We start from the raw sequence: 14,004 nt of genomic DNA on the forward strand, positions 1-14,004 counted from the left end.
ATAAGTTTGTAACTATTGGCATTTTATTAACTGTCTTCTGATTGGTTTTTGTAGTTCTTCTCTGTTCTTTTTATATTCTCTTACTCTCCTCTCTTCTGTTGATGACTTTCTGAGGTGTTGTGTTTGGATTCTTTCTTTTTATTTTTTGTATATCTCCTGTGGTATTTTGGTCTATGGCAACCATGTACTTCATTTATACTAAGCTATATTTATCACAGCCCCTCCACATGTATGTTTTGTCATTACTTTTTACTTACTTTGTGTGTGTGTGTGTTTGTATGCATCCCTTAAATAACTGTTGTAATTACACATGAAATTCCTACCTTTTTGCCTTTTAACCTTTGTACTAGCTTTAGTGTTGGTTAATCCACTGCTTTTATTATGTGTTTGGCTTTGTCAGTGAGTTTTTATCTTAACTATATTTTCCCTTTTTTTTTTTTTATTAAGTGAGAGGCAGGGAGGTAGAGAGACAGACTCCCGCATTCACCTCTGACCGGTATCCACCCATCAAGCCCCCTATTGGGGTGTTGCTCTGCCCATCTGGGGCTGCTGCTCTGTTGCTTATCAACCAAGCCATCTTAGCCCCTGAGGTGAGGCCATGGAGTCATCCTCAGAGCCCAGGTCCAACATTGCTCGAACCATTTGAGCCATGGCTGTAGGAGAGATGGGGGTGGGAGAGAAAGAGAAAGAGAGAAGGGGGAGAGGGAGGGGTGGAGAAGCAAATGACCACTTCTCCTTTGTGCCTTGACCGGGAATTGAACTGGGGACTTCCACACGACAGGCCAAGGCTCTACCACTGAGCCGGCTGGCCAGGACAGTGATATGTTCTTATTCGTAGTTCTTATTTTTTTTCCTTTTTCTTAAATCCTATAAACATTTCTATAATACTGGTTTGGTGGTGGTGAGCTTCTTTAGTTTTTTCTTGTCTAGGATGAAGAAATACTTTTTTTTTCAACTTTAAAGCAGTCACTTTGCTGTTTATTAACTGACCAGATTACAAAAATAACCATGGTAGATACGTTAGTTCATCCTTCTTTTTTTTTAATTTTTATTTAATTAATTGTGTTTACATAGATTCTAGGGTCACCCTGAATGCATCGCCCCCTCCTCCCTATACCCCTCAACATCTCCCTTGCCCTCATCCCTACAGCACCCTCCCGCCTTCCCTTCAGGTTTATCCCATCCTATCATCCCCTTTCCCTCTGTCCTCTTTTCCTCTGGTCCCTTTGATCCCTCCTCTGTCTCAATTCCGTTCCTTAGTCATCCTTCTGATAAGCCTGTTGATCTGGTCTTCCCTGTTATCAGCATCACCACCTTCTACAAAGTGGATGGTAATTTGAAGGTCACAAGAGGTTGTTTGCTTCTTTGAAGCATTTTCCAATGGTATAAATCTCATGAATTAGATCCTCCATGCAGATGATGCCATATCTACCAAGAGATCGAGAATCAATGCATTATCTGCCAGGGTGATTCGTTTTTTGTTGATTTTGCCATAACCACACTTATAGATCAATTCATTTACTGACTTCAGGTTTGGGTACCCCCATGCAATATATGGTTCCACAATCCTCAGTGTGTTCATCGAAGCCTTGTCGAGTTTCACAGAGGTGCCATTGAAGATCTGGCACAGCCACAGAAGCTGCAGCATCTTGCGGCCCTTTGGGCTCACACCATTGATACCTCTGATCCTGTTGACAAATACCAATTTGGGTTCACCAGGTACATAGATGTTGCCAGCCTTTCTCGCCATCATAGCCATTCGAATCTCAGTTCTGTACATCTGCCTGTACTCCTTGTGATGGTGCTTAGCTTTTTCATAGATGAGCTTCCTCCTGGCCTTTCGAAGCATCTCTTGGGCAAGCTTCTTTCTCAGGCACTTGATCTTCAGCTCTGTGAAATTCTTTCATTATTTCGTTATTTCTTCAGGGTTTCTGGCACAGCAGGAACCTTCTTCTTCTCACTGGCACTTGTATTCTTCCTCTCTGACATTAGCATTCTTCTTCTCTTTGACATTAGCATTTGATAGATACGTGAATTCCAAACTGCCCTTTTGCTGTTCCTCTTGGCTGCCTGACCCCATGTAAGGCCAGGAGGCATGGCCAGGGCCACCATCACAGCAGCCACCTGGCCCATGCAGGTTCGCATTGGATTCGGACAGTCGGTAAAGGAACAACGGAGCCACAAACTGATAGGCCATTTTCTTTAATCCTAGCTTGTACCCGGCGGGCAAGTAAAAAACTACACACTGGGCTCCAGAACCCAGTCACATTCAGTGCTCACAAAGCCACTGACTTATCCAAGTTTCCTAGAATCAAAGGTTTCTAGCTCACCAGCCTTATTCTCCTCAGTTCCCCATCTCCTTCCTTATCCCAGATGCAAACTCTACACAAACTGGCATCTCACTCAGCACTCTGCCATCTTGGCTGCTTCTCCTGGCCTACTCCACGTGGCCTCCTTCTACTGCTGGCTCTACTCTCTCCGCTCTCTCATGCTAACCTCAGGAACCAAGAGAGGGCAAGCCCCCGTTCTGCCCCTATTTTATAGTGTAGCTTCACAACCTCTAATCCAATATACAAAATAGGGAAGTCTCTAATACAAAGTCACTTCTCTGAGGCATGATTGGATTGTACCGCCCCACATCAAAAAGGGTGGGAAAGGCTTAATCCCAAAACCAAGCCCCAGGCTACAAGGATTCTCAACACACATTAATATCACCTGGGTGACGGCCTCCTCGTGGGCAACGTAATCTTTAACAAAGTGAGCATAATACATTTTATCTGCCCAACACCCCACCCTTAATTACTGGACAATCACTCATGGAACAAAGGAATTCCAGGAAGCTGGTCAGTCACCCCAATGAAGAGTATTCCAGAAAGCCGAACATACCAGCACACCCTTGCTTGAGGCTATCTCCAACCCTATAAAGTTTTACCTCAGTCTGTTTTCGGTGCTCTTCTCCCCCAGAGAAGTGCCCAGCAGGGTTCCTTTCTTACTTTCAATAAAGCCTGTTACTCTGGTCTTTCGGACTCCCATGGATTCCAACAGCATTCTTCTTCTCTTCTGCACCCTCCATGGTTCCAACTGGTAAAGAGGTAGGATGATGTTGGGCAGATCAAATATATTTGCTCACTTTGTTAAAAATGGCGCTGCCCACATGGAAGCCGTCGCCCAGGTGATATTAATGTGTGTTGGGGGCGGGCTGTGGGCAGGCAGGATCCTTGTAGCCTGGGGCTTGGTTTTAGGACTAAGCCTTTCCCACCCTTTTTGATGTGGGGTGGTGCAATCCCATCGTGCCTCAGAGAAGTGACTTTGTGTTAGAGACTTCCCTATTTTGTATATTGGATTAAAGGTTATAAATCTACAATATAAAGTGGAGGCAGAACGGGAGCTTGCTCTCTTGGTTCCTGAGATTATCATTAGAGGAGAGAGCAGAGAGGAGAGCAGAAAGAGGCCATGTGGCTAGGAGAAGCAGCCAAGATGGCAAAGTGCTGAGAAAGAAGCCAGTCTAGGCAGAGTTTGTGCAGGGAGAAGGAAGGAGATGGGGAACAGAGGTGAATAAGTCTGGTGAGCTAGAAACCTTTGATTCTAGGAAACTCAGATAAGTCAGTAGCTTTGTGAGCACTGAATGTGAGTGGGTTTTGGAGCCCAGTGTGTGTTTTTACTTGCCCGCCGAGTGCAAGCTAGGATTAAATATGATGGTTGTAAAGCCAGTATCCACGGCCACTATCACAGCCGCCTGGCCCAGGCAGGTTTGCATTGGATTCGGACAGTCGGTAAAGAAACAATGGAGCCAAAAACTGATGGGCAATCATTTTTAATCCTAGCTTGCACCCAGCGGGCAAGTAAAAACACACACTGGGCTCCAAAACCCACTCACATTCAGTGCTCACAAAGCTACTGACTTATCCAAGTTTCCTAGAATCAAAGGTTTCTAGCTCACCAGACTTATTCACCTCTGTTCCCTATCTCCTCCCTTCTCCCTGCACAAACTCTGCACAGACTGGCCTCTCACTCAACACTCCACCATCTTGGCTGCTTCTCCTGGCCTCCTCCACGTGGCCTCTCTCTGCTCTTCGCTCTAATGCTAATCTCAGGAACTAAGAGAGAGCAAGCTCCTGTTCTGCCCCCATTTTATAGAGTAGAAATCAAAACCTTTAATCCAATATACAAAATAAGGAAGTCTCTAATACAAAGTCACTTCTCTGAGGCATGATGGGATTGTACCACCCCACATCAAAAAGGGTGGGAAAAGCTTAGTCCTAAAACTAAGCTCCAGGCTACAAGGATCCTGCCTGCCCACAGCTCACCCCCAACACACATTAATATCACCTGGGCAACCGCTTACACGTGGACAGCGCCATCTTTAACAAAGTGAGCATAATATATTTTATCTGCCCAACAATGGTCCACCAGTTTTTGGCTCCGTTGTTTCTTTACCGACTGTCCGAATCCAATGTGAACCTGCATGGGCCAGGCGGCTGTGATGGTAGCCCTGGCTACTGGCTTTACAGATGAAATGCTTGAAGCCTTACATTAATAAACAAGAAAGATGGACACACACACACACACACACACACACACACACACATGCACGGGAGAAGTGAGGAATCTAGATAGTATTAATGCCTTCTCAAGGCCAAATACTGCCTCAGTCATAGTATGGATGATGACAAGCCATTTCTAGGTACCTAGGGAAGACTGATTTGAGCATAAGGACACCCTGGGGGGATAAAGCCACTAAGAAGAAAGGAAACAAAGCACAAAGGGAAGGCTATAAGCACCAAGTTCTGCTGCACTCACCATTTTGTCCTCAAGCGAATCTTGCTTATCTTCAATGTCTTTGAAGAAATAGAATTTGGGGGCAAAAGTACCTTGTTCCAGCTGATCTGGTTCCTCAGCACACTATAATCTGGGACTTTCCTTCCTCTCCCGCCCTCCCACTGACTTCTCCAGCCCCCACTGCCTAAGGGTTCCTATTGTTGGGAGACTGCTCCCTGACAGGATCACACAGTCCTGGGAGCTTCAAGGCAAACCTTAGATTGCACACTCTGGTAAGATTATCATGAGGTCTGCAGTCTCATTCACAGCTATCCTCTTGTTCCAGTTCCTTCATTATGGTGCATGCACTCATTTTCTGGACTTCTGCAACTGGCGTGTCTCTCTGGATCTGAGTTTCCTTATCTGATGCAAAATGTGTTGTTGGGCTTTATCACTGTTCCTCAAACCATCTGAGCTTCAGAAGGGCTCAAGTTTTTAAACGTAGGCTCTCCTTCTTTGGGAGACTGATCCAGTAGGCCTGGGGTGAACTGAGGGATCTATTATATTCAGAAGTGATGAGGGAAGCCTACATGACCTTGAATTCCCTTATTGGGCCTGAATGAATGGTCTACTTCTAAATTTTCTCTTTTCTCATGTATGTTTATATAGATAACTTTCCAAAGTCACAGCTCTGATAAGTGTATGCCATATCAAGAAGTTTGGGCTTCCACATCAAAATTACAACTAAATTACAGAACAGCCATCGTTCAGAACTGCCTGAAATCTTGCTAAGTGGAAGTCCTACAGCTAGGACTTCCATTAAGGAAAGTCCTAGGGAATTAAAGAAGAAGCCACATGGAGACTGGTAGGAGTGGTGAAGATGCAGAATAGGCCTGTCCTATAGCACGTGTGGTGGATAAAAATTGGGAGGGTAGCTCAGCTGCGAACGTCCACCTGAGGAGCGAGGTTATCTCAGCCCCACATCAGTGTTAGGGTTAAGTTGACTCCTTTAAAACTCAAATTCCCCTCACCCAACTCCCATTAGGGCAACTTCTTCAGTAAACATTTTCCTTGCCCAACCTCTCCCTCTCCTTAAGCAACTCCTCATACCCTGGGAAGGTTCTGAAAAATGTCCTTGAGACAAGGCCATTCTGAGTGGCCTGAGGGTTGGGAAAGAGAGACAGTCTGTAACCAAGGCAACCAACCCCAATATACTAATCTAAGTATGTCCAGGTGCAGACAACTCCATGCTAGCAAATGCCTGAACTTCTATATCTAACACTTTCTCCCACAGTTCGGGGCTGACACCCTTTTGCTGGTCTCAGCCTGCTTGTATCCAGGATCCAGGTGCTTGTAAAATAAACTTTCCTTTTGGAGCACATTAGCTTCGTGTTTTTGGTTCATCCTGCAGTTTCCGCCTTTCAATCAGGTCCCCTAAACCAGTGTTCCAGAGCCAAGAAGAGAAATCTCCTAACTTCTGGCTCTAAAAACCAGCAGGAACTGAGGCTGAGGGAAATGGTTAGCTGCTGGAGGCAGCTCCTCTTAAAGGGCCTACACACAGTTTTACTCAGACTCACTCCCTCTGAGCTCCAGTTCTGGGGCAGCAACTTGAAAGGCACCAGAGACATACAGGGAGGTCTGACATCAAGGTGAGAGCTAGGGGGCAGCTTTCTCCCAGAGAGAAGTGCTGGCAGAGGCCATTGTTCCTTTGATGAGCCCTCCTCCATATGACTTCATTTATATGTGGAATCTAAAACACAAAAGAAATGAACAAGCCAAATGGAAACAGACTCATAGATACAGAGAACATTGTTGACATTGCGAGATGGGAGGGAGTTGGGGGATAGATGATACAGGTGAAGGATTTAAGAAGTACAAATTGGTTGTCACAGAATAGTCATGGGGATGAAAATACAGCATAGGGAATATAGTCAATAATATTCTCATAACTATATAAGGTGTCAGATTTATTGAGATGATCACTTAGTAAGTTATGTAATGTTTAATCACTGGATATACACCTGAAACTAATATAATAATGTATATCAACTGTAATTGAAAACCAAAAATAATTTTTAAATGAAAAAAAAAGAAGTTTGAGCTTTGTCTTCTGGGCAATGAGAAGCCCCTGCAGAGAAGAGTAGCATGATCACATTTGAGATGTCGAAGACCATTCTATCAGCAGCATAAAGGGTGGTGCAAGATCATAAGCAGTAAGGACAAAACTATCCCAATCATTCAGATATCCTCTTATCCCATCAGTGGCAGAGAGCATTTCCGCTTCTCATATTTCACGGGAACTGATTTGTTATCTCTTAACTTTAACTGAAATTCATTCTCATTCATGTAGAACTTGATAGAGCTATGTATAGTAATCAAGAGATACAGAGGACCAGAGCCAAAGAAGTAGCATTACAGGTGGAGAGAAGGGACAGGACTAGTGGAATGACAGTAAGAGAGAAGGCAGAGAACTTGGTGAAGAAAGGTTTAACACAAAGACCAGTTTAACTCAATTCCTGCTGTACCTTGCAGGGTATTGTAGCCCCATTATTGAGAGTGAGTTCCCACCTCTTTCTTAGCAGCACCGTCAGGCATTTTACACTATTTCCTTTTTATCACTTTGCCTCCTACTCCTATGGCCCCAGGAATTCCTCGCCCACCTAGGAATCGTTTGATTCGTGCATAAGCCTTTTGAACCTTTTTCTCCTTATAATATTGAATGGCCATATATTACACACCACACTTGCCTAGAACTTGCTACCATGTAACCCATATAATATCCTAGTGTAACAAAGAGAAAGGAAAAGAGAGAGAGAGAGCATATTTACTCTAGCTCCCATTCTTAGCTTATCTTCTAGGCTTATTTCCTAGGCATTCCTCAGGTATGCTGCACTTCGTGTTCTTTTCCAAAATTTGCTCCAGTCTTCGTACGTCATGCTAGTGTTGCCTGTGTGCCCTTCTGTAATGTAGGCACAGCTCAAATGCCATCCTCTGAGTCACATGTAGGCACAATCACTTTCACTTCTGGTCTCCATAACACTGCACACCTGTGAAAGCATGATATCACCACTCTGCTCCCTGCTGGCCTGAACATAGAGCTCCCTGATGTGAGATGATGGCTCACACATCTTAATAGTTCTTAGTCCCTAACAGTGTTGTGGTTGTTTTTGTTGAATTATGAAGATGTAATGTAATGCTCGTATTTCATTTATACCACAATTTATTTAGTGCTACTGTGCCCTAATTCTTTATTCTACAGTTTTGAGTATAGCATTATTTAATATAGATAAAGAATTGGAATTGTTTTCCTTTTGTAGTTAAAAAAATAATGCAGATAGTTTAATATAAAATTTTTCATGTTTTCATGAAGACATACTCACATTAGCATGAACATTTGCTATTAGGGAAAATAGGAAGCATTTTTAGTGGCTCAACACAGTGAGTAAGGGAATAAATAGTCAGGAATAGATTCATGTTTCCTGACCTGATCCTGTACCCTTTCCATATTGAAATAAGGTAAACAAGCAAAAAAATTATTAAGAGATAGGAAAAGCCTCAACAAATTTGACTCAACCTGTTAACAGTTCATGAGAAACAATTAAAAGTGAAGTATCAATTAAGGTATTGAGTTTAAATTCAAACTATGTTTCTGGAAATACTTGACACCCTTGTTCAGAAAAAAAAGAAACCCTAAATATATGCAGGAAGATTATTATAGGACAAAACAGAAGTAAGCAGTATAAACTGATCAAGTGTGTCTGAGAAGTCACATGGAATTAGGGTACAAGAAACATCAAACTCTTGAGCCTGTAGAGAAAAGCAGCTTGTTATATTTGTTCCCCCAACATTTGTGGGGTCCAGATGAAGAGCATAAATCAAAGCTCAAACACCAAACTTTTAAATATTTTACAATTTTATTTTATTTTATTTTATTTATTTTATTTTGTTTTTGACAGAGTCAGAGAGAGGGACAGATAGGGACAGACAGACAGAAAGAGAGAGAGATAATAAGCATCAGTTCTTCCTTGAGATACTTTAGTTGTTCATTGATTGCTTTCTCATATATGCCTTGACCCGGGGAGCTACAGCAGAGTGAGTGACCCCTTGCTCAAGCCAGCAACCTTGGGCTCAAGCCAGCGACCTTGGCCTTCAAGCTACCAACCTTTAGGCTCAAGCCAGTGACCATGGGGTCATGTCTATGATCCCACACTCAAGCCAGGGACTCTGCACTCAAGGGGGTGAGCTGGTGCTCAAGCCGGATGAGCCCACACTTAGGTTGGCAACCTCAAGATTTCAAACCTGGGTCCTCTGTGTCCAAGTCTGATGCTCTATCCACTGTATCACCATCTGGTCAGGCAATATATTTTTCTTTTTATTTATTTATTTATTTTTTACAGAGACAGTGAGTCAGAGAGAGGGATAGACAGGGACAGACAGACAGGAACACAGAGAGATGAGAAGCATCAATCATTAGTTTTTCATTGCGCGGTGCAACACCTTAGTTGTTCATTGATTGCTTTCTCATATGTGGCCTTCAGCAGACCGAGTAACCCCTTGCTGGAGCCAGCGACCTTGGGTTCAAGCTGGTGGGTTTTTGCTCAAACCAGATGAGCCCGCGCTCAAGCTGGTGACTTCGGGGTCTCGAACCTGGGCATTCTGCATTCCAGTCCGACGCTCTATCCACTGCGCCACCGCCTGGTCAGGCAATATATTTTTCAATTTTAAACTAAACTTACAAATTCTTAAATATCATGTTCTATTCTGAGTTAACAGGTGGACCTTCATGATGTCAAAATATTTAAATATGTAAATCTATAGTTGTTTTTTTTTACTAAAAAATATTAAGAATATGGAATTTTACTTATTATTGTGTATGTCTTAGTATTTTGTTGATGAATGGCCATATTTGCATAAGAAAAATAAAGATATGCATTATTCACAAATTACATGTTTATCTGATGTGGCAACTTTTGCTTTGATTTCATCAAAATCACTATATTATTATGACCAAGATTTTCATATAATTTGTTGATATTCAGACTAATGATTTAAAGGTTCTTTAAAAATTATATTTAAAGTATACAAATTTGAGTATATTTCACAAGAGAATTAAACAATAATCAAATATTAAATTATTTCTCATAGATGTTTTCAAGTAAGTTATTTTCTAAAATATTTTATATTTTCAGAAAAAACAAAAGGTAATTAAATTAATGTGTATCAAATTTAGAAAGAAAATATTCTATTAAAAAGATAATTACATCTTATCAAACATTTTTAAATTGCATTTTTAATTCAATATTATTTTGTATTAGTTTATGGTGTACAACACAGTGGTTAGACAATAATATACTTTACCAAGTGTTTCCCCCAATATTCCCATTTTCCACCTGACAACATATAGTTGTTACAACATTATAGACTATGCTGTTCTTAACATCCCTGTGACTATTTTGAAACTACCAATTTATACCTAATCTCACCAACTTTTCCACCCAGTCCTCAACCCTTTTACTTCTGGAAACCATTGGTCAGTTCTCTGTATCTATGAGTTTGTTTCAATTTTGTTTGTTTGTTTATTTTGTTCTTTAGATTTCACATGTAAGTGAAATATGGTATTTATCTTTCTCTGTTTTACTTATTTCATATAACCTAATACCCTCTAAATCCATCCATACTATCACAAATGGTAAGATTTTGTTCATTTTTATGGCCAAGTAATATTTCACTGTATATATGTATCACAGCGTTTTTATCCACTCATCTACTGATAGACAGTTGGGCTGTTTGCAAATCTTAGCTATTGTAAATGATGCTGCAGTGAACATGGGAGTGCATCTATTCTTTTCAAATACTGTTTTGGGTTTCTCTGAATATATTCCTACAAGTGGAATTGCTGGGCCATAAGGCAATTTTGTTTTTAATTTTTTGAGGTAACTTCACACTGTTTTCTTTCTTTCTTTCTTTATTTATTTTTTAAGACATATAGTTAGAACATAGTGGTCAATGTAAAGAATGCTACTCCCTTTTAAAAAAAGTTTATTTATTGATTTTACAAAGAGAAGAGACGAATGAGAAGTATCAATTCATAGTTGGTTCACTTCAGTTGTTCATTGATTGCTTGTCATATGTGCCATGACTGGGCAAGCTCAGGGTTTCAAACTGGTGACCTCAACATTCTAGCAGGTCAATGCTCTATCAACTGTGTCATCACAGGCCAGGTTCTATAATGTTTTTGACAGTAGCTGCACCAATCTGCATTCCCATCAAGTACAAGAGGGTTTTCTTTTCTTTTTTTTTTCTTTAAAAAAAAATATATATTTTGCCCTGACCGGTTGGCTCAGTGGTAGAGTGTTGGCCTGGTGTGCAGAAGTCCCGGGTTCAATTCCCGCCAGGGCACACAGGAGAAGCGCCCATATGCTTCTCCATCCCTCCCCCTCTCTTTCCTCTCTGTCTCTCTCTTCCCCTCCCGCAGCCAAGGCTCCATTGGAGCAAAGGTTGCCTGGGTGCTGAGGATGGCTCTGTGGCCTCTGCCTCAGGTGCTAGAATGGCTCTGGTTGCAACAGAGCGATGCCCCAGATGGGCAGAGCATCGACCCTGGTAGGCGTGCAGGGTGGATCCCGGTCAGGCACATGCGGGAGTCTGTTCGACTGCCTCCAGGTTTCCAACTTCAGAAAAATACAAAATATATATATATATATTTTTTTAATTAATTGATTTTTTTAGCCAGACAGGAAGAGAGATAGACAGGAACATTGGTCTGCTCTTGCATGTGCCCTGACTGGGGATCGAACCCACAACCTCTGTGGTTTGGGCTGATGCTCTAACAACCAACTGAGCATTCTGGCCAGGGCCAAGAGGGTTTTCTTTTCTCCACATGCTTGTCAACAATTATTACATTGGGGGAGGAGATGACATCAGAGTAATGGCGCGGTAGGAAGTGATATCAATAAATCTCCCCCAAAACTCAACAGGATCTTCAACCAGAAACAGAAAAACCTATCCTTGGAGCCTCCAGATGTTTCGCAATACACCCGAAGGTATGGTTGAGCGAAAAATTGGCTAAATATATAATCAAACCCTGAAGGAAATAGGGAGTAAGAAATGCTCCATCTTCCTCACTAACCTAAATAAGGCTGTATTCACTGGGAACTGAGAATATGGAAACTAAGGCAGGCAAAGGGGGTGAATAGATCCAGGCTGCGGCACAAACAGCCGAACCAGGCTGTGGCATGGAGATCCAAGCCGAGGAAAAACTGTGCCTGGGGCAACCCAGGCAATACAAGCTAAGACTAGTGCCAAATCCAGACAAAGAAAGACAAGTGGGGCAGCCATTTTCCCCGATCTCCTGGTTGGCGCGCGCAGATAGTGGGCAAGAGATTCCTTCGAAAACCCCAGGAGTGGGCACCCGTGTTATCCCACAGAGAGGCAGAGGCCTTTGTGTGGGCCGAAAGCAGAATCTCCGGGCCACCCCAGTGCCCTGAAAAAGCCGTGCACGGGGAGGGAGCGAGAGCCAATTCCAACACTGGAACTTTTCCGTGCGGGCGGGGGTTTCTCTCAGAGTGTGAGACTGCCGGCCTGATATCCTGGTCTGCACACAGATAGTGAGCGAGAGTTTCCTCCAAGCGCCCCGGGAGTGGGCGCCCGCCTGTGTTACTGGACAGAGTGGCAGAGCCAGAGGTCTTTGAGTGGGCAGAAGCCCCACTTGATTATGCTAGCAGCTCTGACTGACTGAGCCTTACCCAGAGCCCTGTGCTGAGTGGAAATAGAGTGGGGAGTTGCCAGCTCTTTGAGCCTTTTACTATCCAGGCAGAGGCAGCAGCAACCCCATAGCTGGATTATCAGGCTACTAATTGAGGAAGGAAAGACTAGGAGAGAGGCTCCAGGAACATGGACTCTCTCAATGACAGAGCCTATAAATGCTAATAAGCCTCAACTGCCAACGAGACTGAAGTACAATAACATGACATCGCCATAGAGACTTATCAACTGCAAACCTCTACCTGAGCGTGCCAAAGGGGCAGAACCCGGGGTACAGAGTCATTGACCAGGAAGAGGGAGAGAAAAGAAAAAGCAAGAAGATAACCTCTCAAAATCAAGAATAATCTGCAGACTTTATAACCTATCCCATTTTATTATATTTGTTCGTTTGTTTCTCTTATCGTCATTCTTGATTTTTTTTTTCCTCCTCCAATTTGGCCAATTAACTCTCTGCTGGTCTTACTCTCTCCTCTCCTTGAACTACACTACCCACAAGTGTTACATCTCCCATTATCTTTTCTTTCCTCTTCCTTTCTCTCTATGAGGGTTGCACTCCAAAACCCTTAACTCTCTCTCTCTCCTCTTTTTTCTTTTTTATTCTTTTAGTGGTTCCCTCTTTTTTTCTCTCTCTCTCTCTCTCTTTTCTCCCTCTATATTAGTTTCTTCCTTTCTCCTTTACGTCTCCTCTCATTCAAACCTCAATAACGAACAAATTATCTTATCTGGGACTCAAACTTATGTTTGTGGCATTTTGGGGGGTTTTTACTTCACCTTTTTAACTCACTAGCAGTGCTCCCATCCCTGGCTCTCCATTTTATCTAGTTCTTGTTCCACTAAATACAATAGTAATTTTTTAATTTGTTCCCCCATTTCCCTGTTTCCCTCTTATTCCTCTCATCATAACTCTTAGTCAACCAACACCTAAAAGCAAATCATTTTATTCTTGACCCAAATTTTTTCCTTATTTGCTTTTTGTGGGTCCATACCCCCCCTTTTTTGCCCTTTTATTACTTCTCCCCAATTCAGGCCCTCCATTACAGGCATTGTTTGTTCTATTTAGTACAATATAATTCACAGTTCACCACAAGATTTTCTCAAGAAAGAAGGGAGAGGAGAGGAGAGGAAAAAAGGAGGGGGGGGGGAATAATTTCCTTTTTTAAAAATATTTGTTTTATTTTTCTTTATTTAATTATTAATTTTTTTTAAAAAACAACTCTTTTTGATTTTTTATTTTTTTAACTTTTTATTCTTTATTAAGTCTCATTAATACTATCAACAAAACCACCCTCAGATGCCATTAAGGAAGAGAAAATCAAATATCATGGATACAAAAGAAAGAGAGGTAACACAGATAGATGAGGAAAAATCTATGGAGAAAAAATTTAATATATTGGAAACCTTGGAGTAAAACGACAGAGAATTTAAAATAGAAATCCTAAAAATACTCAGAGAAATACAAGAAAACACAGAAAGGCAATTTAGGGA

The 14,004-nt window shown here is 42.0% G+C and overlaps 1 pseudogene; it reads right to left on the reverse strand.

Annotated features, from left to right (window-relative positions):
* Positions 1-1,243: 1,243 nt before the first annotated feature.
* LOC136377072 (large ribosomal subunit protein uL30 pseudogene) lies at positions 1,244-1,866 on the reverse strand (annotated as a pseudogene).
* Positions 1,867-14,004: the final 12,138 nt, after the last annotated feature.

The sequence above is a fragment of the Saccopteryx leptura genome, chromosome 6 (assembly GCF_036850995.1).
Source record: "Saccopteryx leptura isolate mSacLep1 chromosome 6, mSacLep1_pri_phased_curated, whole genome shotgun sequence".
NCBI lineage: Eukaryota > Metazoa > Chordata > Mammalia > Chiroptera > Emballonuridae > Saccopteryx > Saccopteryx leptura.